The sequence below is a fragment of the Malaya genurostris genome, chromosome 2 (assembly GCF_030247185.1).
Source record: "Malaya genurostris strain Urasoe2022 chromosome 2, Malgen_1.1, whole genome shotgun sequence".
NCBI lineage: Eukaryota > Metazoa > Arthropoda > Insecta > Diptera > Culicidae > Malaya > Malaya genurostris.
Genome location: NC_080571.1, coordinates 346,105,663 through 346,131,812, shown reverse-complemented (window position 1 = coordinate 346,131,812; position 26,150 = coordinate 346,105,663). Strand labels below are relative to the sequence as shown.

The window sequence follows — 26,150 nt, the reverse complement described above, 5'->3', positions numbered from 1 at the left end:
AAGACGACATCAATTTCGAAATAGTATTTTCGCAGCACAAAAAAAAACACTTCTTCGCGGCGACATCTGCAAACAGTACACGAAAACATAAAGAACAAAAAAAAGCACACACAAGATTAACAAAGCCAACTATGATTGCGGAATTTTTTTTTCTTCTTCTATCTTCTCTCTTCACTTCACACAGCCCCGGCTGCACCCAATCCCGTCACAGCAGCCCTTCTTAATCAACCTCTAAACCACCAATCCATAAGAGATATCTTCTTGTTTCACGCTTCTCACGGTTTTTTTTACGGCGGCTCGGAAGAGTGCACTTCTCGGCTGGGGTACGATCGATATAACTACGAGTTTCCCCATCAAACAACGAACTGCACACCGCGATATCGCCGCCGCTTACTCACTCACTCGTTCACTCGCGAGGGATCGCCAGATCGGCACAATACAAGCGGAAAACTGCAGGCACAGTCTAAGCTTCGATGCTTGTTCGTAGAGCCACTCTATCCGGGGCGAACGACGTCGACGACGACGACGACGACGACTACGACGACTGACTTATAATTCCGATCAATTAAGAGACCGTGCGCCCTCCCTCGTATGCTCTTTCAATCCGCGCACGGTCCAAGTCTTGGAAGGCCTTCGACTCCGGAGTGAGCAGCAGCGGGCACCAGTGAGAAGATCGCACTAAACTCCGCGAGAAGATGGATCCAGAAGACGCATTCATTGCAGGCGAACAACAAGAAGTGAAAGAACTAAACTATTTCACATATTTTCATTTCCTGGGCACACACATCTCAGCCAATGTGCTGATCGTACGTAGTTTCACTAAATTCACAGATTGTTAGATCTAGTATAAAAACTTTGGTCCGTCCCAAACCATGAAACCATTTCCCTTTACTCCGTCTTTTGCACGCGCCACTTTCACATAGCTCACTGAAGAATGCACTTTTCAATCACCAAAACTTGTATGCATTCAGCTGAAAACAGTTCAAAAAAAATAATAGGAGAAAAAAATAGTCTAGCAAATAAACGGGACTGAGACATGAAACAAACCGAACGATCGAGAGGAGCGTAGTCATTTATTACAGCATAGTCGTACGAAAGTCAAAAAAGCACTGATCTTGTACACCCGTATTCAAATTTAATGTACACCAAACCTTTCATATTTGCTCTATCCATTCACTTCGCTCTATGTTTTACTCAATGAACGCTCACAAACACACACACACACACACACACACACATGCACACCCGCATAGCACTGCCTGGTAGCGATCCACAAGTTCATCCGCGTTCATTCCGCGATCATTCCAGTAATTGAAATCTATGCAGGTTTGGTTTCAGTGTATTAGAAGAGGACAGCTCAACAGTTCCAATTACCACAAGGCCTACTGTTGCTTGTGCTGCTGCGGAGATCCGAATAGTCGAAATGCCATCGTCAACGGGTGCCGACAGTGATCCCGCAGTTTTGGATCAGTCGTTGCTGGGAATGTTCAGTCGTTTTTGTCACATGCAACGTACAATTTATATCAACGGACTACCATTTTCGCTACTTAAACAATGTTTTTTTTAATGTTTGTTGAATTTCGCACAATCAGAACAAATTGGCTCAAATGGCACGTTCTCCTTGATATTTGGAGATTTGTGCCTTGCCATCAATTTGTTTTTAGCATCATTTTCCCGATATATAAGAGGGAAGGATTGAAAGGAAATGGTAAGGGTTGGACTAGGAGGATGGGAAAAATTGACGACACAAAAACACATAAAAGCAGAAGTAAATTCTGCACCCCTAAGGGATGCCGAACAATCTGCTGAGGATCACATTTAGTGGAAGCAGAAGTAAATTCTGAACCTCTACGAGGTCCCGAACAGTCCGCTGTTAATAAAACCTCCAACCCCCGAGAGGATTTGAAGATCTTACAAAAGCGACACCATTCTGCACTCCCGGAAGAATGCAAAACGATTCGCAGTATGTACGAGCAGAAGTAAATTCGGCACCCCCTAAAAGATGCCAAACAATCTGCTAAACCTTATTTAAGGTAAATACAGAAGGGATTCATTCACTCCAGGAAGAACGATGAACCCTTCTGACTATAGCTCCTTACCACATTGGGTAAGAAACGAGAGAATATCCTTCAATTTTAGCTCCGCATACACAGACTCAACCATGTATGGAGAACCAAAAACCCGGATACGTAGCTGCGTCAATGCGGGACAGTTACATATCAGATGATATGAAGTACCATAATCGCATTCACACAAATCACACGAATAATACTCAGCACGTTGAATAGTAGCCATGTGATAATTGAGTTTGCAATGTCCAGTCAGAGCTCTGACCAGAATACTGCAATGATGCTTGGAGAAATGCAGTAGACACTTTGACATTTTCAGATTTAAATCTGGTAGATATGCTTTTGTCTGAGCGCAAGTTTGCAAGCTGCGCCAGTAGCTGGCATGTTTGGATACAGCCCAAGAACGAATCTTGTGCTTTATCCAACTAGTTGAAAGTGGTAAAGCTGGTTCAGGACCAACGAAATCATTCGTTGCACCAGCTCTAGCCAACTCATCAGCCCATTCATTTCCAGTAATACCAGAATGGCCGGGTACCCATAAGAAGTAAACAGCATTTGAAATGCTGAGGTCTTCAATTTGAGTTCGACATGCGATCACTAGATTCGACCGTGAGTCATTCGAACTGAGTGCTTTTAAGGCTGCCTGACTGTCGGAACAAAAATAAATTCGCTTACCACAGATCCTCTGCTGAAGTGCCGATTGTACTCCACACAGAATCGCGTAGATTTCTGCTTGAAACACAGTACAGTATCTACCAAGTGAATGAGACTGCTCCAGCCTCATTTCACGACAGTAGACACCAGCACCAGCACGACCATTCAACAGAGAACCGTCCGTATAACAAACTATGTGTTCATCAAGTTGTCGTTCCAGACAACCAGACAACCATTCCTCACGAAGAGGATAGCTCACATGGAATGTTTTGAAAGGAAAACTGCATGTGAGAGTTAGGTCACTAGGAGCGAGTAAATACTCATCCCATGTAACCATTTGAGACCACAAGCGAGTGTGGCTGGTAGCATAATCTAATGGGTTACTGTTCCAAAGCCCTGTAACCTTAAGACGATATGCACAAGATAATGCTTCTTGTTTTAGGAACACATGTAGTGGTTTAATGCACAGTAGCGCCTCTAGAGCAGCAGTAGGAGTTGTCGTGAATGCTCCTGTCATCGCCATTAGGACCATCCTTTGGAGATGATTTAGCTTTGACTGAACTGTCGCGACTTCTCCTTTCTGCCACCATACAAGACATCCATATGCTAAAATTGGTCTAACAATAGTTGTTAGACCAATTTTAGCATATGGATGTCTTGTATGGTGGCAGAAAGGAGTTCATCCGCGTTCATTCCGCGATCATTCCAGTAATTGAAATCTATGCAGGTTTGGTTTCAGTGTATTAGAAGAGGACAGCTCAACAGTTCCAATTACCACAAGGCCTACTGTTGCTTGTGCTGCTGCGGAGATCCGAATAGTCGAAATGCCATCGTCAACGGGTGCCGACAGTGATCCCGCAGTTTTGGATCAGTCGTTGCTGGGAATGTTCAGTCGTTTTTGTCACATGCAACGTACAATTTATATCAACGGACTACCATTTTCGCTACTTAAACAATGTTTTTTTTAATGTTTGTTGAATTTCGCACAAACTCGTCTCGTTTTTTTTTTAAAAGAGGCCAACTATTTTTTAATCAATTTCTTTCAATTGTCGAAAATGGCGTTTTTGAGTAAATCGACTTTAAATTTGTAAGATGTTCTTCCTTACTGTAGAAGTCTATTAGTACATTTTACAATAGTTATTTTTTTCCCAAACTTGATTAATTTGGTTATTATCACTAGAACAACCCTGTCATTTTTCGACTATAGCCATTTGAAAATGGCAAAAATGACCCTTTTCAAAAGACTATCTAGATCTATTTGGTGATAAAGTTAAATCTGAGAGAATGCTGCTAGCTCCGAAAACGATTTGATACGAGATTCGTCGCCTGTGTAGTAACTGGCACATATATAATACAAATGCGAGGAAGAAAAGTGCAAAATTTTAAACGTGAAATTATGGTTCTGCTACTAAACATTTCTTATCATTTCGTCGATGTGAACAAATTTTCCACAATTAGTAATCAGAAAACATTTAATTTATGTTTTAGTATATATCCCAAATAGGGTAAATCTATATATATAAAAATTTATGTAAGTTTGTATGTTTGTTACGTCATAACTTCGGAACTACTGAACGGATTGCCACCAAACTTAGCACAGATACTTCTTGCATTTCAGAGATAGTTTAGGGTGTATATTTATAGGGAAGGGAGCGTGGCAAGTGTCATTAACAAGGGAGGGGCCATGAAAACATTCATATAAGTTGACAAGAATCTATACGTTTTGAAGACCATAGAAACATTTTACATACCTTAGATATGACTAAAAGGGGGGTGGATGTAGCAAGTGTCTTAAAAAAGGGGGGTGTAATGTTCAAAACGGCATAATTCCGAAACTACTGAACGGATTGTCATCATGCTTGGCACAGATACTTCATGCTCTTCTGAGATGGTCATAAGGGTATTTTAATGAGGAAGGGAGCGTAGTAAGTGTCCTTAACAGGAGGGAGGGGGTTATAACAAAAATTGTCTAATTTGACGAGAATCGATACTTTTTGAAGACAATAGAAACATTTTGCATATATTAGATACGAATTTATGGGAGTGGATGTAGAAAGTGCCTTCTAAAAAGGGGGTGTAATGTTTGTAACGGCATAACTCCGAGAGTACTGGATGGATTGCTATCGAACTGGGCACATATACTTCTAGCTCTTCAGAGATGGTTATAAGTGTATTTTTATAGGAGAGGGAGCGTAGCAAGTGTCATTAACAAGGGGGGTCATGGAAAATATCACATAACTTAACGAAAATCAATATTTTTTGAAGACCTTAGAAACATTTTGAATACCTTAGATATGATTATATGGGGGATGGATGTAGCAAGTGCCATTAAAAAAGGGAGTGTAATGTTTGTAACGGCATAACTCTGGAACTACTGCACGAAATGCTATAAAACTTGGCACAGGTATTTCTTGCTCTTCAGAAATAGACATAAAGTGTCCTTAGCAAGGGTCATGGAATTTTGTTTTTGATTTGACGAGAATCGATACTTTTTAAATACCGTAGATACTTTTTGCGCAATTTAGATATGATTATAAGGGTATTCGTGAGAAGTGGATGTAGTACGTCCCTCTAAAAGGGAATGTAATGTTTGTAACGGCAGAACTCCGGAACTACTAAACGGATTGCTATCAAATTTGGCACAGATACTTCTTGCTCTTCTGAAATGATCATTAGAAAATTTTCAGAGGGGGAGTGTGTAGCAAGTGTCCTTAACATGGGGGAGAGAGTCAATGACGAAATTTATATGAGTTGAAGAGGATCGTCATTTAGATTAGAGGAAGGGTTTTTGAAAATAAATGGTCATCTCCCATTTTTTTGTAAAAAAAGAGGGGGAAGAATTTCAAGGTCGTGGTAGATAGTATTGCTGTTGTTATTTCGAATGCAACGCAATTTTCTTTAAATAATTTCAAAAGATCTGGTTCCAATTTGCCGGGGAATTAAAAAAAAACTAAGGGAAAACTAAACGCATCGCCACCAAGTTTGGCACATGTATCAAAGGTGGGAATCGATATTTTTTTAAAAGCACAGATACTTTCTTCACTACTCAGGGTAATCATGGAGGAAATTGGTAGTAAGTTCACTGACAAAAAAGAAGTTAAATAAAAATAGATTATAAGGTTATTTTGAGGGAACATGGAACATGGACATGGAAAGTATAAGGGAAATTCAGGAATCAGGAATCAGAACAAATTGGCTCAAATGGCACGTTCCCCTTGATATTTGGAGATTTGTGCCTTGCCATCAATTTGTTTTTAACATCATTTTCCCGATATATAAGAGGGAAGGATTGAAAGGAAATGGTAAGGGTTGGACTAGGAGGATGGGAAAAATTGACGACACAAAAACACATAAAAGCAGAAGTAAATTCTGCACCCATAAGGGATGCTGAACAATCTGCTGAGGATCACATTTAGTGGAAGCAGAAGTAAATTCTGAACCTCTACGAGGTCCCGAACAGTCTGCTGTTAATAAAACCTCCAACCCCCGAGAGGATTTAGAGATCTTACAAAAGCGACACCATTCTGCACTCCCGGAAGAATGCAGAACGATTCGCAGTATGTACGAGCAGAAGTAAATTCGGTACCCCCCAGAGGATGCCAAACAATCTGCCAAACCCTATTTAAGGTGAATACAGAAGGGATTCATTCACTCCAGGAAGAACGATGAACCCTTCTGACTATAGCTCCTTACCACATTGGGTGAGAAACGAGAGAATATCCTTCAATTTTAGCTCCGCATACACAGACTCAACCATGTATGGAGAACCAAAAACCCGGATACGTAGTTGCGTCAATGCGGGACAGTTACATATCAGATGATATGAAGTACCATAATCGCATTCACACAAATCACACGAATAATACTCAGCACGTTGAATAGTAGCCATGTGATAATTGAGTTTGCAATGTCCAGTCAGAGCTCTGACCAGAACACATCAATGATACTTGGAGAAATGCAGTAGACACTTTGACATTTTCAGATCTAAATCTGGTAGAAATGCTTTTGTCTGAGCGCAAGTTTGCAAGCTGCGCCAGTAGCTGGCATGTTTGGATGCAGCCCAAGAACGTATCTTGTGCTTTATCCAACTAGTTGAAAGTGGTAAAGCTGGTTCAGGACCAACGAAATCATTCGTTGCACCAGCTCTAGCCAACTCATCAGCCCATTCATTTCCAGTAATACCAGAATGGCCGGGTACCCATAAGAAGTAAACAGCATTTGAAATGCTGAGGTCTTCAATTTGAGTTCGACATGCGATCACTAGATTCGACCGTGAGTCATTCGAACTGAGTGCTTTTAAGGCTGCCTGACTGTCGGAACAAAAATAAATACGTTTACCACAGATCCTCTGCTGAAGTGCCGATTGTACTCCACACAGAATTGCGTAGATTTCTGCTTGGAACACAGTACAGTATCTACCAAGTGAATGAGACTGCTCCAGCCTATTTCACGACAGTAGATACCAGCACCAGCACGACCATTCAACAGAGAACCGTCCGTAAAACAAACTATGTGTTCATCAAGTTGTCGTTCCAGACAACCAGACAATCATTCCTAACGAAGAGGATAGCTCACATTGAATGTTTTAAAAGGAAAACTGCATGTGAGAGTTAGGTCACTAGGAGCGAGTAAATACTCATCCCACGGAACCATTTGAGACCACAAGCGAGTGTGACTGGTAGCATATTCTAATGGGTTACTGTTCCAAAGCCCTGTAACCCTAAGACGGTATGCACAAGATAATGCTTCTTGTTTTAGGAACACATGTAGTGGTTTAATGCACAGTAGCGCCTCTAGAGCAGCAGTAGGAGTTGTCGTGAATGCTCCTGTCATCGCCATTAGGACCATCCTTTGGAGATGATTTAGCTTTGACTGAACTGTCGCGACTTCTCCTTTCTGCCACCATACAAGACATCCATATGCTAAAATTGGTCTAACGATAGTTGTGTAGATCCAATGAATATATCTGGGTTTGAGTCCCCATGATTTTCCAAAAGCTCGTCTGCATTGGCCGAAAGCCATGCAAGCTCTTTTAATCCTGAAATCAATGTGAGCAGACCAATTCAGTTTTGAGTCAAGAATAACCCCGACGTATTTAACTTGATCGACCACAGTGACCCCTGAACCAAAGAACTGCAACGGACGAGCTCCTGTAATTATCCTACGATGAGTGAAAAGCACCATTGATGTTTTGCCCGGATTTACAGATAATCCAAACCTGACAACACCATTGTTCAACAGATCGCAGGGCTTGCTGCATTAAATCAAAGAGAGTGTTAATGCTTATACCGGTCATCAATATATGATAATCGTCGGCAAAACCATAAGTCGGAAATCCAAGGTTATTAAGTTTCCTTAACAAACTATCAGCGACTAGGTTCCATAAAAGTGGGTAGTACACCACCTTGAGGACACCCACAGACACTCAGCTTTCTAATCTCTGGCCTGCCGAAGCGATGATCAAAGAAGTTGATTGCTAAGCATTGCGTGTATCCAGTAAGGGAAAAACCCAAGATATTCCGTTCACGACTGCAATGTTTAACCTCCTGCAGCCATTCAGCCATCGGCACGGAAATACACCTTGACTTAGGAGTTCCTATTTTTGTGGCCTTTTACGACATGGAATAGGAAACCAGTGGATCAATTCTTGGTAAAAAATAATTCCGCCGGATGCCACACGGCTTACCTGTTTGGTGGACTTATACCACCGGTACAGGTGGACCGTAGCGTTATTCTTAGCAGTTGGGAAACCGCTACCGACACTACACGGCTATCTAGGCTGCTCAGAGAGGGAAGTTAACATTGATGGTCAACTTCCATGGATGGCCGAGCAGCCGGATGTGCCCCGAACATGGAAAGTATAAGGGAAATTGATCAGGTTTTACCAAAAATTGGTACTTCTTTACGAGTACAGCATATTTCTAGCAACTAAGTGAGGTCCACAAAAATATTCACAAGAGGGAAGGGGAATAAGTATTCTCAACATTGATCTGAATTGACGAAATCATACAATCAATGTGCATTTTTTATGTAAATTGAGAAAACTGTCGACTCAAGGTGATGGGAATAAGTTTACAACAATATTTGTATTAACTGAATCGTTATTCTATAGGTTTTCCTCCCCGGTGAACGACCAAAAAGATTAAAGCCGGTGTAAAATAAATGATTTAAAAAAAGTTATTCTATAGTACGAATGTAGTTTTGATGTTAAATAGCCTTTCGTTATAAAATAATAATTATCAGATGGAAAGTTTTGAGCAATTAATGATACCATAAAAATTTTTATAAAGGAGAGAGAGAAGGAAGTGTTCATAGCCATGGAAGCCAAAGGTATTGTAAATCGAATGTGACGAGGAAGTACGGAAGTACGTTACAAGCACATATACATAATAATTCGAGTACGTTACAAGCACATATACATATGAAACTCGGAGATGACTAAGAAGCTATTTATAGATAGAAAGGTGTTTTAAATGTTTCTAACAAAAGGGTTCAAATATAAAACTGACCCAATTTGTAGCGAATACCATGAAAATTATGACTATTGTGAGCTCTGAGATGGGATATTGATCATTCGCAATCTGAACATGAACGGAGTATTGTTCAATCGGGTTTTCGTCTAAGCTGTGTTTCATTACAATAAGAATATCAATGGGAAGGACAATTTCTAGAATTGTTTTCGGCCTTTCTTTCACGAAACATTTCCGAGCAACGCCAGGTAATTCAGCTAGTTTCAAATAAAATTCTTTGTTTTCTTCATGTTTCGTCTTCGAGTCATCAACGCGTTAGCAGTTAATATTGAACAGCTAGTATTCCTCTAAAGTTTCCTTCACCTAATATTTCAATACATTGCTAGATCACGTGAGCGAAGAGCTGTTCACGAACGGCGTAGAGCAACTTATGATCGGCTACAGCATTGAAAGGTATTGACGACAATAAAAGCAAACCCAGGACTCTCGAATTTGCCATAGAATACCATAACTGCAAAATCCCTTCCTACTGTGTCAGAGAAACCAAACCATGCACTGAAACAGAATCGAATGGCCGCACCGTAACCTTGAAAGATATACAAAGAGCCGAGAGTTTCTCTGATAAACGACGAAACGTTGACGACGACATTTCGAAAAAAAACTTGTTATTTTACATCTTATAAGATGAAAATTGAAGGATTGTAAAATACAAGGTCTAAAATTCAACGAAATGAAAATTAAAAAGTGAACGGATCCTCGGATCCGAAAGTGTCGCCCATATGACCTATAAAATCTTGATCTATATTTTATATAGTTGAAAGGAATTCATCCATATCGGAGAAAATCGAGCGGAGAAAAAAGTGCCCTTTGTCGGTTACGTCACTTATGATATTACTAGCTGTACCGGAGAACTCCGTCCCTCCCAAAATCTGTATCTGGATCAAATTATTTCTTGAAAACGATATTCAGATTGCTGAATTATCAAGGATATAAGTTATTCGCATCTCAAACCAAATTTATCACATTTATTAATTGAATTAAGTGCTTTGAATGAGTTAATCTAATAAATCTCAAGCACTCTCACATACGCACATATAGCCATAAAAAATGTTCGAATAACCGATGGTTTCGCAACCAAAGACTGATGTTCCAATTGTCAAACGGGATGCGGAGAACTTCAGTGAAATGTTATTTTTGTTTTCTGTTATAAGTCGAATTTATTCTACATTCTGTTAAAATATTTACATCGGTAACGTTGTTTTGAAGGGGAGCGGGTCATTTCGCCGAAAGCCATTTCGCCGAAAGTCGTTTCGCCGAATAGGTCATTTCGGAAGCGGCGGCCTCTTGCATACATACCTATAACCGCCTCGTTTGCCCGGTCTACTCAAAGCTAGGTTTCTTTGCTTTAGTTAGGTCCAAACGAGCGGTAGCAAGGTCGGACAGCACACGAATCAAATCGATGTGGCGAAGCCGCATTAGATATTTTTTCACTTAGTAAACGGAAAATACCACATACATTTTACTGGTAGATATTTTAGAGTGCACAGTCGATTTCTTATCTAACTTCTTCCTCAACATATTTTTTTTTACAAATGGCAGTTTTCGAGTAACAACGATTTAAAAAAAATTTCAAGCATGCTCCCTTTTTAAAATATGTAGTTTGTCATCCTGAAAATGTGTGCAGAGCTTCCATATCAGAACAAGTCGATTCTGATTTTGTAATCTTTTCTGGTCTTAATTTCTGGAATTATTATTTTATCATTGGTTAAGATCGACGAACAAACGACGGCAGACACTTTCGGCTCCGGGAGCTATAATCTTAAAAGAGGCGTAACCGACAAACTAATATTTTTTCTATACGCTTATTTCTTAGGTCATTTATCTATACTTAGCTTTTTAGGTCATTTTCATGCCATTGATAACGTTTGGAAGGCTCATGATGAACACTCCCGGTTCATGAGATATAATGGTATAAGTGACGTATCCGACAAACTGCACTCTTCTTTATTCGCTCAATTCCTTAGGCTTGTTTGAAAGTTACTATTAGACCCATTGCTCAAATTCGTAAGTCTCGCGACAAACAACTCCCGTTTCCGCAGATATAATCTCAAGAGTGACGTAAACGACATACAGTACATTTCCTATCTGCACAATTTTCTCAGAGATGGCTGAACCGATAGGAAGCAAATCTGGGCTCGTTTTAAAGCTACAATGTGATCACAGATCAAGTTCAATAGGATTGTGGAGAACACTTCGGTTCGGTTCACGTTTAGATGGTTAGTTCTGGAGAAATAATCGAACAAATGACGTAACTAATTTAGTTTTTGCTTCTTTGGAAGCTACTATGTGGCCACAGATAAAGTGTAAGTAAACACTTCCGGTTCCGAATATATAACCGAAGAAGGATGAAACCGACAAACCGCACTCTTTTTTATTCAAATGTATTTTAGACAGATGAAAACGCGAGCTGTCTTCGGAGTCGTGTTTGTTCGTGCGAAATGCGGAATCTGATGAGCTTCGGACGTTAATTGGTAACAATTTGTCGAAACCCGGATCCACGATTACACGCCAGACAATAGAATGCGTCAATGGACTGAAGCCGGAACGAGTACTCCCCGGAACGGATTAAGGAGTTGATTGACTTACTTTTCGAAGATAACTTCGGCAAAAGAAGGTGTGGTTATGCAAAAGTAATAATGCTAGATTTTTCAACATTCCCAGCGATACCTTTTCCCTTCGCATTAGATTATTATTCTTTCCATATGCACTGGCAGAGTACAAACTACTGTAATGATGCGATAATTTCAACGGAAACCCCGACCGGGGGATTCTCATCTTCGCAAATCGTGTCGTTCGTATCGTGCCAGTAATCATCCGAACCGGAGCTGAATGATCACCAGTCACCGAATCAGAAAATTCTTGATAAACTAACTCTGCCAACGAAAAGTTCCATTCGAAAATCGATAGAGTTAAAGCTAGACCGCATACTTGATCATCGTCAATCGCTGGTTAACTTATTCAACAACCATCTTGTTTATGTTTTGAAACACAATCGGAGCAGACCTGCAGCAGCGCGTCTGGCACCAACCGATGACTTCAGTTCGGTGCAGTTTTCCGTCTGTGTGACCAGCGGATTTCAAAGGAAAGGTGCATTTGTCGTAGAATCGGCCATAGTCTGCCCAGGTCAAGATATAAAACCGTAGTAAAGAGAGAAAAGGAAAACTATTGGACAATGCTTTGGTTGGCTAGATTATGGTTAGGAAAGCATGTTATTATTCTGCTGTGGGAGTTTTTATTGGCAGTGCGCTTGTTTCTGGTTCACTTGCTTTGTAGTCTAGGCTGCAGTCTCTTCTGGAACTAGTGCTACGAGCAGCGTCAATACGAAATTAGCTCTGTTTCATGCTTGGCGCAGAAAGAAAAAAAACCGAATGGATGTGTTGATAATCTTTGCAAAAAAACACGAATGTGCAACAGCGATGCGATTTACATGTTCATCCTCCAGCAAACTGTGAGCTCAAGACAAAAGAAATCCTGTCATCGAGAATGGCTTATTTGCGTGCAGTATTCGAACGAGAAAAAACCACAATCCTATCCTTCAGAAAATTTGTGACTTTAGAAACGGTAGACACAACTGTCGCATATCGCAATGTCGCATGGTTCGGTTGTTTTCAAAATAACAAAATAAGAAGATGATTTGAATTTCATGCATCGGACATCCCCGATAAGAGCCAAAATCTCGATCATTGGAGAAGGACACAAAAAATAATTTCGTACACACCTGAAGCAGAGAAAGCCCTGGAAACATGTGAATGCACGGAACGACCAAAATCAGCATTTTCGCGAAAAATTTAGTTGATTTGCTGATTTTAGTTAGTTATTTTTTGAGACAACTAAAAAAATCTTACTTTTGCTGATTTAGATTTTTTATTCTCATTCCCTTAATAATAATAAAATATTTGTTGAAATGACTATTTTTTTTAGTTGAATTCACAAAATAAACGTACTGTCATTTCTTAGCTAAGGCACACTTCATATCCAGTCAACTAATTTTTTAGTTGAATTAAAGAAATATAATGTTGTTTTCAACCAATATGAATGGTTGAATTGGCTTCTGCAATCTGCAGCTATATGGCGCCTTGTCACCGAAACGGTAACACCTTAATGACTACTAGCCACTAGATGGCACACTACTGCCGAAAAATATTCAGACGCGGTTGTCTTTTCTATATTGGCAGGTATAAATACGATGTTGTGTTGGAGAAAAAGACATAAACGAAACGTAAACATCTTTTTGAATTTTTTTTCTTCTAAATCACTGTTTCTTCATTCGCACAGAAAACTTTGAGCACTCGGAAAACAAAAACCGAATACAAATAGTACACCGGACGGCGCAGCTCGGAAGGTTTGAAGATACAAAAAAACTTCATCACAATTAGAGTGAAACATTCGAAATTCACTTCACTGTTCCGCGTAAAAACATTATTACGCACAATCGCTTCAAGTGCGCACAAATTCTGAATAAATACGATTTCCACTAACAGTTTACGACATTTTTACATATCGGTTTAGAAATTTAAATAAAGATATATCGAACACATGCGAAAAACATCAAAACAATGTTCAAGCAGTTTCAATAAGACTGTCCTTTTTAGCTTTTTAATGGATTGTTTTGCTTTGACACTTCTCATGAGTTTTTGGCTAATAAACTTGTTAATAATACCCATTTCAGTTTTGGTTTTTTGTGCTGTCCTTCAGTAATGATGGTGATAGATAAATAGAAACAAATTTTCTGATTTTAATAACAAAATTAGTTGTCAATGAGAATTTCGTGTTGGATTGAAATATTGCTGGTTTGAGTCCAGGATATTCACCAACTAAACACATTCTCTAAAACTAAGAGTTTTTTCAGCAAAGTAAATTCTCAATTTTAACTAATTTTATAGTTATTTTGGAAATTTTGTTGTTAAAATCAACTAATTCAAAAACAGTAATACGAATTAGGCGCAGAGCTAATTTCGGTCGTTCCGTGTGGGAATTAAAACTTCTCTAGTCTTGTTGTGCGTGCGCTGCAGCTCATGGACTCGATTTTTTTTGTATGTGTGTCTGTATGAGTGTTGTTGTTTCTTCTCCTACCCAACCAAGGCAGGTCGTCTTTTATTTTTTGTTTTTTGCTTCCTTCTCTGACTGCAACTGAATGCGAGTTATATCACAATGGCCAAGATGAACCGCGAAAGGTCGTTTTTACCGTCGTCTTCTGTTGCTAGCTAGCTGTAGCTTGCTTGGTAGCTACGAGCGTAAGATTAACGATGGTAAAGTGGCCCCAAGTTGAAACGATGGTGCGCCTGCCGGTTCAGTACGTGGCACACACAAAAAAAAAACAGTGCTGGAGAGGATGGATGCTATGTGCGCTCGTCATGAGAAATGATCATAATCATCACTTAGTTTCACGAAACAGGTTACAATTGTTGCTTTCTTCACATATTGCTGCATATGCGCTACGCTTTAGGATTCCGACGTGGAATATTAGGTTCAATTGTAGTTAAACAAATTATTAACAATTGTTTGATAATTCTAGAATAAGCAGATCATGCTGAAACGAAAAAAAGGTGTTTGCTTTTTGCTGTTTGTAAATGGAATAACACTTTTCTCACTCAACAAGAGCTAAGTTGTTTAAGATTCGAATTGAAAACCGGTGTTCTTGAGTAATGCTGTGAACTACAATTTCAACTATATTGCTTATGTGAAAACTAATGTATATAAAATTCGATTATACTTAAAATGTAAAATGTAAAATAAGCACAATTCAAAGCGGACGAGCATCTCGAACTTTGAGCTCACATCTAAGAAATACATTCGATATCACCATTAGAAAGCATGCATGCACGAGGCATTTCACGTAAATTAGTTATACCTTCGTCGTTGAAAGTTACGAAAACTCGTAGTATTTTGAACGGTAAACTTTCCCAGAGATGTTCGATTTTATCAACCTTGGCTTTTGGTTCGTTTAAAAGTTACTATTGAATTGTAGATCTGGTTTGAAGATCAAATGGTTGTCACTTCTGGATGCGAAAAAATGATGGTGTAAATGACGTAAACGACAAAACGCGTTGTTTTTTACCTCAGAGCTGGCTGAACCGATAAACTTTGATTCAAGCGAAAGGTCTTGTGGTCCTATAACTTGCTATTGAATTTCATCTTTATCCGACATGCAGCTCCGGAGTTACAAGGTAATATGTGCAAATCTATGAGAAAATGCACCCTTAATTTTCTCGGAAATTTCTTAGCCGATTTTCATTAACTAAGATGCGAGTAAAAGATCTTGAAATTCATTAAAAAATCCTCGAAAAGATCCGACTTCCGGTTCCGGTATTACAGCGCGATAAGTGAAATTTTTTAATTTAATGAAGATTTTTTCAAAAGTGATAACGAAAGGTGAAAATTTACTGGTGAATTAATTTATTAGGCGGACTTTGCTAGTTAGTAGATATATAAATCTACTTTGGAACTACTAGCTCCCGGTTTTCGCTTCCGAACGCACCGGTAAAAGTGAAGAAAAGCTCCAAAAGTGGAACTCACTTCGATTTCTCAGCAACGGTTAAACCGATTTCCACAAATCCTGGTTCAAATTAATGCTCTCATTGTCATCAAAGATACTGTGCAATTTCATCCAAATCTGACTTCCAGTTTCGCAATTATAGCGTCCAAACTCTCAAACTGTCATACAAAATGATGGAAAACCAGTATGTATCGGTACGTGCTGGTACGGAAAAAGGAAACACCACCGCCTAGCACACAGCGTGCTTTGTTCAATTTTGTATAGGGTTGTCACATATAAATCTATAATAATTCGACATAACTGTTTACAAAAAAAGTATTTGACTTTATTCAAGTTTAAAAAAAGATCTTAGCAGGCTTTTATCGAACCACAAAACAAATGTAGTATTAGTAGTTTTCAGAAAATTAGTCATATTTTAGAACAAAATTCTTATTCGAGTCCTACACTGAAAGACTTCGATTTTAAAAATTTAAACTCGATTTATATAAAAACTCAATTTTCGATTTTGATGAAACTGTATCCCTCGATAGGTAATCATGTTCCCTATCAACCGTTCATACATTGCAAGACGAAGGGAGCGGGTCATATCGCCGAAAGCCATTTCACCGAAAGTCGTTTCGCCGAAAGGGTCATTTCGCCGAAAGGGTCATTTCACCGAAAGGGTCATTTTGCCGAAAGGGTCATTTCGCCGAAAGGTTCATATCTCCTACATGTTATGTCTCCTGTATAACCGGCCAAGATGGCCGGCGACGCAAGCTGAGTCGGCCGCCGACCCGCCGTCGGGAGCGGCGGCCTCTTGCATACAAACCAGTAACCGCATCGTTTGCCCTTTCTACTCTAGGTTTCTTTGCTTTAGTTAGGTTCGAACGAGCGGTAGCGAGGTCGGACAGCACATGAACCAAAACGATGTGGCGTAGCCGCATTAGATTTTTTTTTTCATTTTCGCTTAATAAACGGAAAATACCACCTACATTTGCCTGGTAGATACACCTATGCAATTTTTTTAAATTTTTTTTTATTCAATAATATAATGTTTAAGGCACACTGCTTAAGCTCTAAGATGCCAAGGGCTTTTACTAATTTTAATTAACGACTAACTTAAAACTAGGGTTGTATTTGGGTCACAGTGGTCGACTTCACCTATGCAATTGCTTTGATGCTTAGTAGCTAATAGTCAACAAGTTTTCTTGGGAACTACTTTCTGAGGTTCGTGAATCAATCTTTATTCAAGAGTACAACAATCAATCATCATTCAAGAAGTACAATGGTAGGTCAACAAAACGGGCGTTAACGCTATCATCTTTCGTTTGTCTCTAATTTAAATCAATTCTAATTACGATTTCAAGACGTTTTCAGGATTCGGCGAAATGTTCCTTTCGGCAAAATGGTTTTCGGCGAAACGGCTTTGGGCGAAATGACCCTGATCCCAAGACGAGCACTTATAAAGACGTTGAAAGAACTTCGGTGTTTTGTTATGCACTCACGAGTCTAAGACGAAACGAAGGAAAAAATAAAAATAAAGAAATAAAGCTTTTCTTACAGAAACTTTTTCTTGTTCGAACTGATTGTTGCCCTTCTAATATAGAAAGATTATGGTTCGACTCAGTTCGTCGATTATGCAACATATCTGTGTGTACGCACTCGATTTTCTCGAAGATGACTGGACCTATTTTCACAAACATAGATTCAAATGAAAGGTCCCACAATTCCATAGCCTGCTATTGAGTTTAACCCGGATCGAACTTCCGGTTCGAGAGTCACGAGGTAAAATAAGAGAAAAAACTCGATTTTCTCAAAGACCGCTCAACCAAATTTTACAAATTTAGATTCAAAATTTCATAAATTTAGATTCAAATTCTAACAACTCCTTAGAACCCTATCAAATTTGATCCGGATACGATTTCCGGTTTCGGAATTATAGCCTGATAGGTATAAAAATTTCATTTTCAGGAGCGAGTTTTTATAATTTACACTGAAAAAACTAGCCAAATACTTTCAACTAGTCGTTTAATGCTAAAGTTGGACAAGTCTGGTTAGTTGATGGCTAAATACTTTGATTTTGGTTAAAACGGATATTTCCCAGTTCCGGAAGTACCGAAAAAAGTGGTCGTGTACTCCAGACTTAAGGCTATCTCAATTTTCAGAAATGGTTTTAACGGTTTTCACAAACTTAGATTCCAATTAAATGTATTATATTCGGAAGGTCGCTCCAGATGATGATTAACACCGGGTCTTCGTAGCCTGGGGGTGTTTCCCGCGAACCCACAGGAGCAAACGAATACAGCCATAATCGATAAGTATCCACGGCATCTGGGCAATCTCTATGTAAGATCCATCGTGACTAGCACACGACAACGTGAACTAAGTACAACAATGTTATAATTCAAGAAATTATCCTAGTCTTAAATACTATAAAGCTATGCCCTCTGCATCTTAGAGCTAAAGCATTGTGCCTTAATAAATATATGTATTGTTAAATGAAAACCAAAATCAGTTGAACAACAAAAGATATTATATTCCCATAAGAAATGTTGAATTTTGTCCGGATCAGACCTCCGGTTCCGGAAATACAGGATTAAGTGTGTTTATTGTCAATTTTTTTTTCAAAATTTGACTAAAAATTGTTTTATTTTTTAGGATGTGTTAGTTGCTGATCAAACGTACCGATTTCAAAAACTCAAAAACGGAACTCTGCATTTTCTCAGATTAAAACTCGAATGAAAGGTTTGCTGGACTCATAGACAGGCTATTGACTTTTGTTCAGATGCGGCTTCCGGTTCCGGAACAACAGGGTGAAGTGTGTTTAGAATAAATACCGTCACGTAGAGCGAAAATTTAAAAGAAAACGAAGAATACTTATAAACTTGTCTCAAAACTTTTTATAAATTCAAATAAAAGTTTTACATCCCTTAGTAATATTTATGAAAAATGAGTTATTCGAGAAAGGTCTCATTACATCATTAGGTGGATAAAAACAATTTTTTTCTGTTTTTTTTTTTTATAAAAAACTAATCTAAAGTGGAGGTCATAATCATCTAAGTATTCAATAAAATCTCATATTAGTCTGTCTAATTCTGATGCAAAATCAAGAAAGAGAAAAAATTGTGACATCGTAAAAAATATTGAGCTTTACTAATTGACGTTTGCATTAAAGATATGAACAAAAATTGCTGATTACTCATGGGTTTATCTTCACGCGCACTGACGAAGCTACCCATGCAGCATCAATTCATAGTAATCCATGAGTCAGCAGACGAAATTTGACAGATCTATCAGTTGGACTATAACCGTGATGGCAAAAACAGTGAAGCAACTATATTCAGACGTGAGTGCGTTCAAAGAACGGCATCCCGTTGCAAGAAAAACGGACTTTGTAGTCGCCGGATACACCCGTTCCGGCATTTATAACACCTTGGCACTGTTAGAAGGGAAGGCGTAGATTTTTTTGCCAGTAAGCTTAAATAATTACCTTCCATGGAGAATCTATTAAAAACAATAACCTTTTATCACCAACCGAAAAATGCACATTTTTGCCTTTCTCATATAGAAAGGTTATGCAATCACTTGAAAAACCGACTAGTGAAAATTGGCCCGGAGGGCCAAGTGTCATATACCATTCGACTCAGTTCATCGAGCTGAGCAATGTCTGTGTGTGTGTGTCAAATAATCTCACTAGGTTTTCTCGAAGATGGCTGAACCGATTTTAACAAACTTAGATTCAAATGAAAGGTCTCGTGGTCCCATACGGAATTCCTGAATTTCATCCGGATCTGACTTCCGGTTCCGGAGTTATAGGGTAAAGTGTGTTACCTATTGTACACCGTCACTTAAACCGGCGAAACAAAAAACGTAAAAAAAATTCTAAGCTGGCCTCAAAACTACACAAATCGATAGTCATTATCAGTAGGCAATTAAACAAACCGATTCCGTCTATCCTGGTTCCCGGTATCCGGTTCCGGAAGTACCGGAAATAGTGGTCATATATACCAAAATGTATCTCACTAACTTTTCTCAGCGATGGTTTGACCGATTTCCACAAACTTAGATTCAAATGAAAGGTCTCGTGGTCCCATACGGAATTCCTGAAATATAATTATCTATCTTGGAACAAAATGTCATGAAAATCGAAACAAGCGATTTTCAAGAAATAAATTTTTCAATCGATTTTTCTCAGTGTAAGACTTTATCAGTAATTGTTTCAATAGTTTTATTCGAAAATTCGACAATCACTAGTGCAACACTTTTTTGTAAGATAAGTCATTTTTCGACTCCATTTGAAAGCCTTTTTCAATCCACGTAGTGGTGTAATGAAGCCTTTCTCCTAATACTTATATTTTCAAAAATATCACTAGAAGATTCTGTCAAGATTCATTTTTCTTTAAATTTCAATAAAATTAGTAAATCTCATAGGGTATACATTAACATAACCTTTTCAATTTGTAAACAGTTATGTCAAGTAAATAAGTACTTTTCTTGCATCGTCACACTGAATAATAGTTTGAAATTTTGAACACACTTTACCTTATAGCTCCGGAGCCGAAAGTCGGATTAGGATGAAATTCAACAGCAACCTATGCGGTCATAGGACCTTTCGTTTGAGCCTAAGTTTGAGAAAACTGAACAAATTTTTACGTAACTATTTCAACATAATTCTTTGTTTTTAAAAAATGTCTTCTGATAACATTGAAAGATGGTGACCTTGGTCATAATGTAAAAGAAATGATTGCCAATTACATTATAAATATGGCTGTCATTTTCAGATTCGATTTAATAACTTCTTGTTGCGCTTAAATTTATTATCATTTTCAAATGCAGATTTTCAATACAGAATTTTGATCCCCCGATATGGATTTACAGATTTTTATTCTGAAAAATAAAGGTTTAAATTTGGCAACAGTGAACGATGTACAAAATTGAACAAAGCATGCTGTGAACGGAGCAAAGGCGTCCTTCTTCCGTACCAACACGTAGCGGTTTTGCATCGTCATTTTGTATGACGGTTTGAAAGTTTTGACATTCATCGCCGTATAATTTCGAAACCGGAAGTCGTATTGGATGAAATTGCGCAGTATCTTCCGAGACAATGGGAATTAAGATTTGTGAAAATTGCTTCTTTAACCGTTGCTGAGAAATCGAAGTGAGTTTCGTTTTTTGGAGCTTTTCTTCAATATTATCGGTGCTTTCGGAAGCGGAAACCGGGGGCTAGTAGTCCCAAAGTAGATTTATATATCCACCAACTAACAAGATCGGTTAACTAGCTGAGTTTAACACATAACACTTGTGAAAAAATACTCATGAAATTGAAAATTTTCCACTTATCGCGCTATAAAACCGGAACCAGAAGTCTGATCTGGAAAAACTTTTCGGGAACTTTTTAAAGAATTTGAAGTCCTTTTATTCAGTGGCGTCTCGTGACAAATTTGACTAGTTGTGCACTGCGTATGTGGTATGATATCAGATACCACCGTTCGTTGGAAGTAAAAAATAAGATTGAGAAATGGCGATTTGTTTGTGTTTTTCAATACAATGAAATAACGATATATTTTTGGGATGGGGATTTTTGATTAAACTTATTTCGAATCATCGATATAATGGAAGCATTTGGCGCTCTACACATCGAGAAAATCTCGTGAGTCGAGAAATAGCTTCATCAATAAAACCGCTTCGACATTGCAACTGAGACAGCAATTTATTTTTAACTACCATAAGCATAGGCCACCGAAGCCTCTTCTACAGATAGAGAGAACAACAAATCTCAGCTGAGCTTAATTCTTTCTCTTCTTGAATCTGTGCAGTAACTCATATGCTCGGGAAGGACATTAACGTGGCTACTTGATATTACAATTTGGAGGTATATGGGATGTGTGTAAATACACGAAATTTCGGTGCAAAGGGTTCGAGTTCAGAGTGCCACGTATTAGTTACGGCAATGCGATACGAAAAGATCGTTTGGTTATCATTCACCAGCAAGCGCATGCAGTTTCGTGTGAATTTGACTATATTGTGCTGTGAAAAAAACCGCTCATTTTATTTTATATTCCGTACCTTTTGACCTGCTTTAATCAATTAAATAGAGATTCTGAAAAAAAAATTAATGTGAATGAAAATGCAGCTATTTTCTTTAATTTGACCGATTGTGCAGTGCACGAGGTGCACATGAGGACGAGATTCCACTGCTTTTATTTGCATTTTAGTTTGTGAAAATCGTTTAAGAAATTTCCGAGAAAATTGAGTGCGCGTTTTCTCATAGATTTGCACCTATTACCTTGTAATTCCGGAACCAAAAGTCGGATCGGGATAAAATTCAATACCAGTCTATGGGACTATTAGACTTTTTATTTGAATCTGAGTTTGTGAATATCGGTTCAGCCATCTCTGAGAAAATAAGTGATATGTGTGACATACACACAGACATACATACACACATCCACACACAGACATTTTGTGATCTCGACGAACTGAGTCGAATGGTATATGACACTCGGCCCTCAGGGTCTCCGTTCAAAGTTGGTTTTCACAGTGATTGCATAGCCTTTCTATATGAGAAAAGTAAAAAATGGTCATAAAGGTTTGGCACTTTTTAAAAAGACTGTCTAGATTCATTCTGGAAAAACAAAGTGGCATTTTTGACATAGTCTACTTGTTCAGAAAGTTTCTGAGTGGGTGCTGCCAACATTTGTTCGAGTTGGCACGAAATGTATCGGCTAAAAAAAGAGAACGCCACCTATTTGATCGTCGAACTTAATCAATGATCTAATAGTAGTTTTCAATTGAGCCTAGAGCCTTGAAATCCTTCTATCTTCTGCCATCTCAGAGAAAATTGAGCGGATAGAAAAAATCATGCGCAAAGAATAAACACACACATTTTCAGATCCATCCACTCGACACCTCGCTTTTTTTTTTACTAAATTGATCGTATTTTTCTAGTGAATCTACAAACAAAACAAATAATTGAAAATTTTGCCTCAAGTGGAATTTTACCTCACCCGCCATATTTTCCAGATATAGCACCTTTCGATTATTGAGTGTTTTCTCAGATTTCTATATGATCTTGGCTGATGAACAGTTTCGCCGATCACAAAATGGCTTGTTAGCCTGGGAAATTGCTGAAGCTAGCGACGAAAAGTGCTTATTACAATTGAGATATTTTGAAATGTCTTGATTTTGATGTGACTCAACTACCAATCTCGGTTTGAACTTGAATTGCACCAAACCACTAACAAACGACATCGCCAAATGCGATTCGATTGTTTATCCAAGACCGAAAATCCAATTACTAATGCAACGGGCAGGCCATGGAATGTCCAATGATTTTGAGTACATTCTGTCTATGCATTATTCATGACCCGATGAATGTTTCATCTACAACCTACAAGATCATGCAGAAGCAGATGCGCAAATATTTATCGATCAACTCGTATCGAATATTTCCTGCTGGAATTTTCGAATTAAATCTTCATCTGTTCGGACGACTCGATTATCATTGTCCAGATTCAGTGTGAGCGAAGGCTCACTGTATTTCATTACAGATGTTCGGTTCTCGTGGCCTCTATAATGGCTTCGCTCGGTTGAACAGGTACAATGGGGAAACGTTTCCGCGAGGCAGTTGACAGGATCTTCGTCTTCGAGTATAGGGTTAATCAATTCTTCCGAACCGACGGAACAGGGGATTCACTCGGATGGCATCCGGGTTCGGCGGGGTGTGATGATCGTTGCGAAACAAACATCTCGTTGGCAATTGAAATTCGCAAAATTTTACCAGTAACATACTTTTACTTAAATCAATGAGTAAACATTGTCTGCATTGGATAGATTACTCATGTGCGAATTTCAGTAATCAAATATATTTTCGGTGCATCTGAAGCACCTGTTTCGTATGACTCATCCTGTGATGCGAGAGTTACATACCGTTGAAGACTTTGAAGATGAGGCTACTAAGCCAAAGCAAACAATGACTGATACCGACAATTCGTCCATCAAAAAATTTATCAATTCGAAGTTGGGATAAATTATAAAGTACTTTTCCGTACAATCTGGTAGTGCAAAATGGTGAAGTGCTTGTTAAAATCACATCCGTGGCAAACGCTATGAAGACAACTACGTCCTTTTCCTGAGATCAGCAGCACAGTGCCACACTTCCGTCGTGCTTAGCTGAATGTTCAACAAACGGGTTCGGTCTCAGTCGGAGCAGGCTATCATGTGCAGTCCACCACTACAGTCCAGAAGTTTGCCGCCAAGTCAAATAGTTCATCCACACCGGTCCAACCACCTCGAGAGCCAACAGCAGCAGCAGCGACAGGCAGCGAACCGGTTTTCGAAATAGTGATCATAAAACGTGTATCACAAAAAGCCATTCGATTCTTTTTTTTTTTTGTTCCTGTTGCAGCGTTGCAGAGATGATAGGGGGGGAGGGTGGCATCCTTGAAAGCTATGTGTCCCGAGATCGTCACGGATCAGGACAGCACGGATAAAGAACTGGATTTCTGTACCTTTCACACAATGTCGTTCTTCACTTCAACCGTCACCACCGTAATATTTGAACCATCGTGTTGTCTTTGTTTGGTGGATGGTAGATTTTTTTTTTTTTGCATACAATCACCGTCAAGGACGACGCGAGAATGTTGCCGTCGGGGGGAAAACTGATTGCGAAACGATGAAAAAGTACCGAAAACTGCAAACTGTCATTAGTTGTTATCGTAGCGAAACTTTCCATTGGCAATATGTATTACCATTCAACTACGCAGGAAGACAGGAAAGACACATTAATCAGAAAGTTCCGGCTCAAACGGTAAAGTAAGCGTTTCGTCATTACTAGCCAAAGCATCGAACGTCTAGTCGAAAAGGTTAGACTGCCATTTGTCCACAGGGTCGTTTCAAAGGCCAAAAGGCCTATAAATTCTGCTTTTTTGCAGACATTCGTTAAAAACAGATTCCAAAGCGATGATTTATTTCCAAGGATGATGTTCGAAAAAAAATCGATGCACTTTCGCACCATTTGAAAAGAAATCAATTTTCTTCCGCAACTGTTAGTTTATATCGAGAAAGCAGGAGTTCCCGAATCTTTGGGAAGGTTCCATTTTGCAATTTTTGATCACTATTTACGATACTTCCGAAGCCCACATCCGGAGATCGTCACAACCAGGTATGGTCAGCAACTAACATGACCTACAAACTGAAAGAGTTCAGAGTCCCATTAAGAATTCTTTTTTACGTGCTTTGCATCGTTGTTCTAAACGATGATTCGTAATTTATAATTCTAATCGCCCTGTAATTCCGGAACTGGAGGGCGAGTGCAGACAAAACTCAGAAGACTTCTTACGCCGGAATCATCGCCTTTATCGGCGGTTTAAAATTTCAAACACTCGTCCACCTGTAATTCCGGAACTGGAAGTCGAACGAAGTAAGTTTTTATATTGCTGATTTTTTCAGGTACTTCTGGTTCCATTTGTACTGGAGGAATGTATTTACTCTACTTCTTCTTATATTGCTACTGAATTAGTTTTTTTTTTTCACTCATTGTTTATTATTTACCAAGAAAAAGGGTTAAATGGTTATATTGATTGATCTGGGCAGCCGGCTACCGAGAAAAAAATTATTAATTTATTTACTTTAAATCAGAAGTATGATACGTAACCCTTTTTTATCGGTTATCATCCTTCAGCTTCGGCTGGACATATAATAAAAATTGGAACGCATTCCACATTTTTATTCTTGTATGGTGGCAGAAAGGAGAAGTCGCGACAGTTCAGTCAAATCTAAATCATCTCCAAAGGATCATTCGTGCCGTGACTATCGGATCGATCGGACGTAAATTCGGCTTTCTCCAATCGCGTGGTGAATTGTTTTATTCCGTTATCAAGGTCATTCCGTATTCTATTGTTTGCATCAGTGATAATTCGAATTAATCCGTTCTCAAGGCCGACTGTGAGCTTGTGTGAAGCAGCACTGCGTGCGGTACCGTTAGCCAGCGCCAGCGCTGGGCGCCGCGTATATATCGTTGTACATTAGAAACAGTGATAAATATATATAGTGATAAAAAGAGAAACGTTTCATTGGACAGTGTAGTGAGAGACAAAAAAAAGTGCTTTTTCCTGAAAGAGATTTTTTGCACTCTACTGGAAGGAATATTTACCCATTGCCTCGGACTGGGTATTGGCAGCCGTTCACCGTTTTGGAGCTTAAGCTAAGTAAAACTTTATTTTCTCTGTTGTTTAATACCACTTCAATTGCACCCCGAATCTGACCGCACGGACACAAGTCCGTGACATGACAGGCGATATCAAATTGCCTGACCTTCCCCTTGATGATCAGATGGATGCTTCAGATGGCAATAAATCGCGCATTAGAAGCTATCCCGATGGGCTTGCACTCTCGGCCGGACCGTATGCGGTTTACATCCGG

The 26,150-nt window shown here is 38.9% G+C and overlaps 1 protein-coding gene across 6 annotated transcripts in view; it reads right to left on the bottom strand.

Annotated features, from left to right (window-relative positions):
* Nucleotides 1-26,150, bottom strand: part of LOC131431977 (fibronectin type-III domain-containing protein 3A) — a 157,425-nt gene that overhangs the window by 95,379 nt on the left and 35,896 nt on the right. The window contains exon 1 of one of the 6 annotated variants that reach the window (XM_058597977.1): nucleotides 1,048-1,218. The exons of 2 other annotated variants lie outside the window; for them this stretch is intronic. The gene's annotated coding sequence lies outside the window, so the exon portion shown is untranslated. 3 more of the 6 variants (XM_058597980.1, XM_058597978.1, XM_058597979.1) reach the window with 3 other exon arrangements.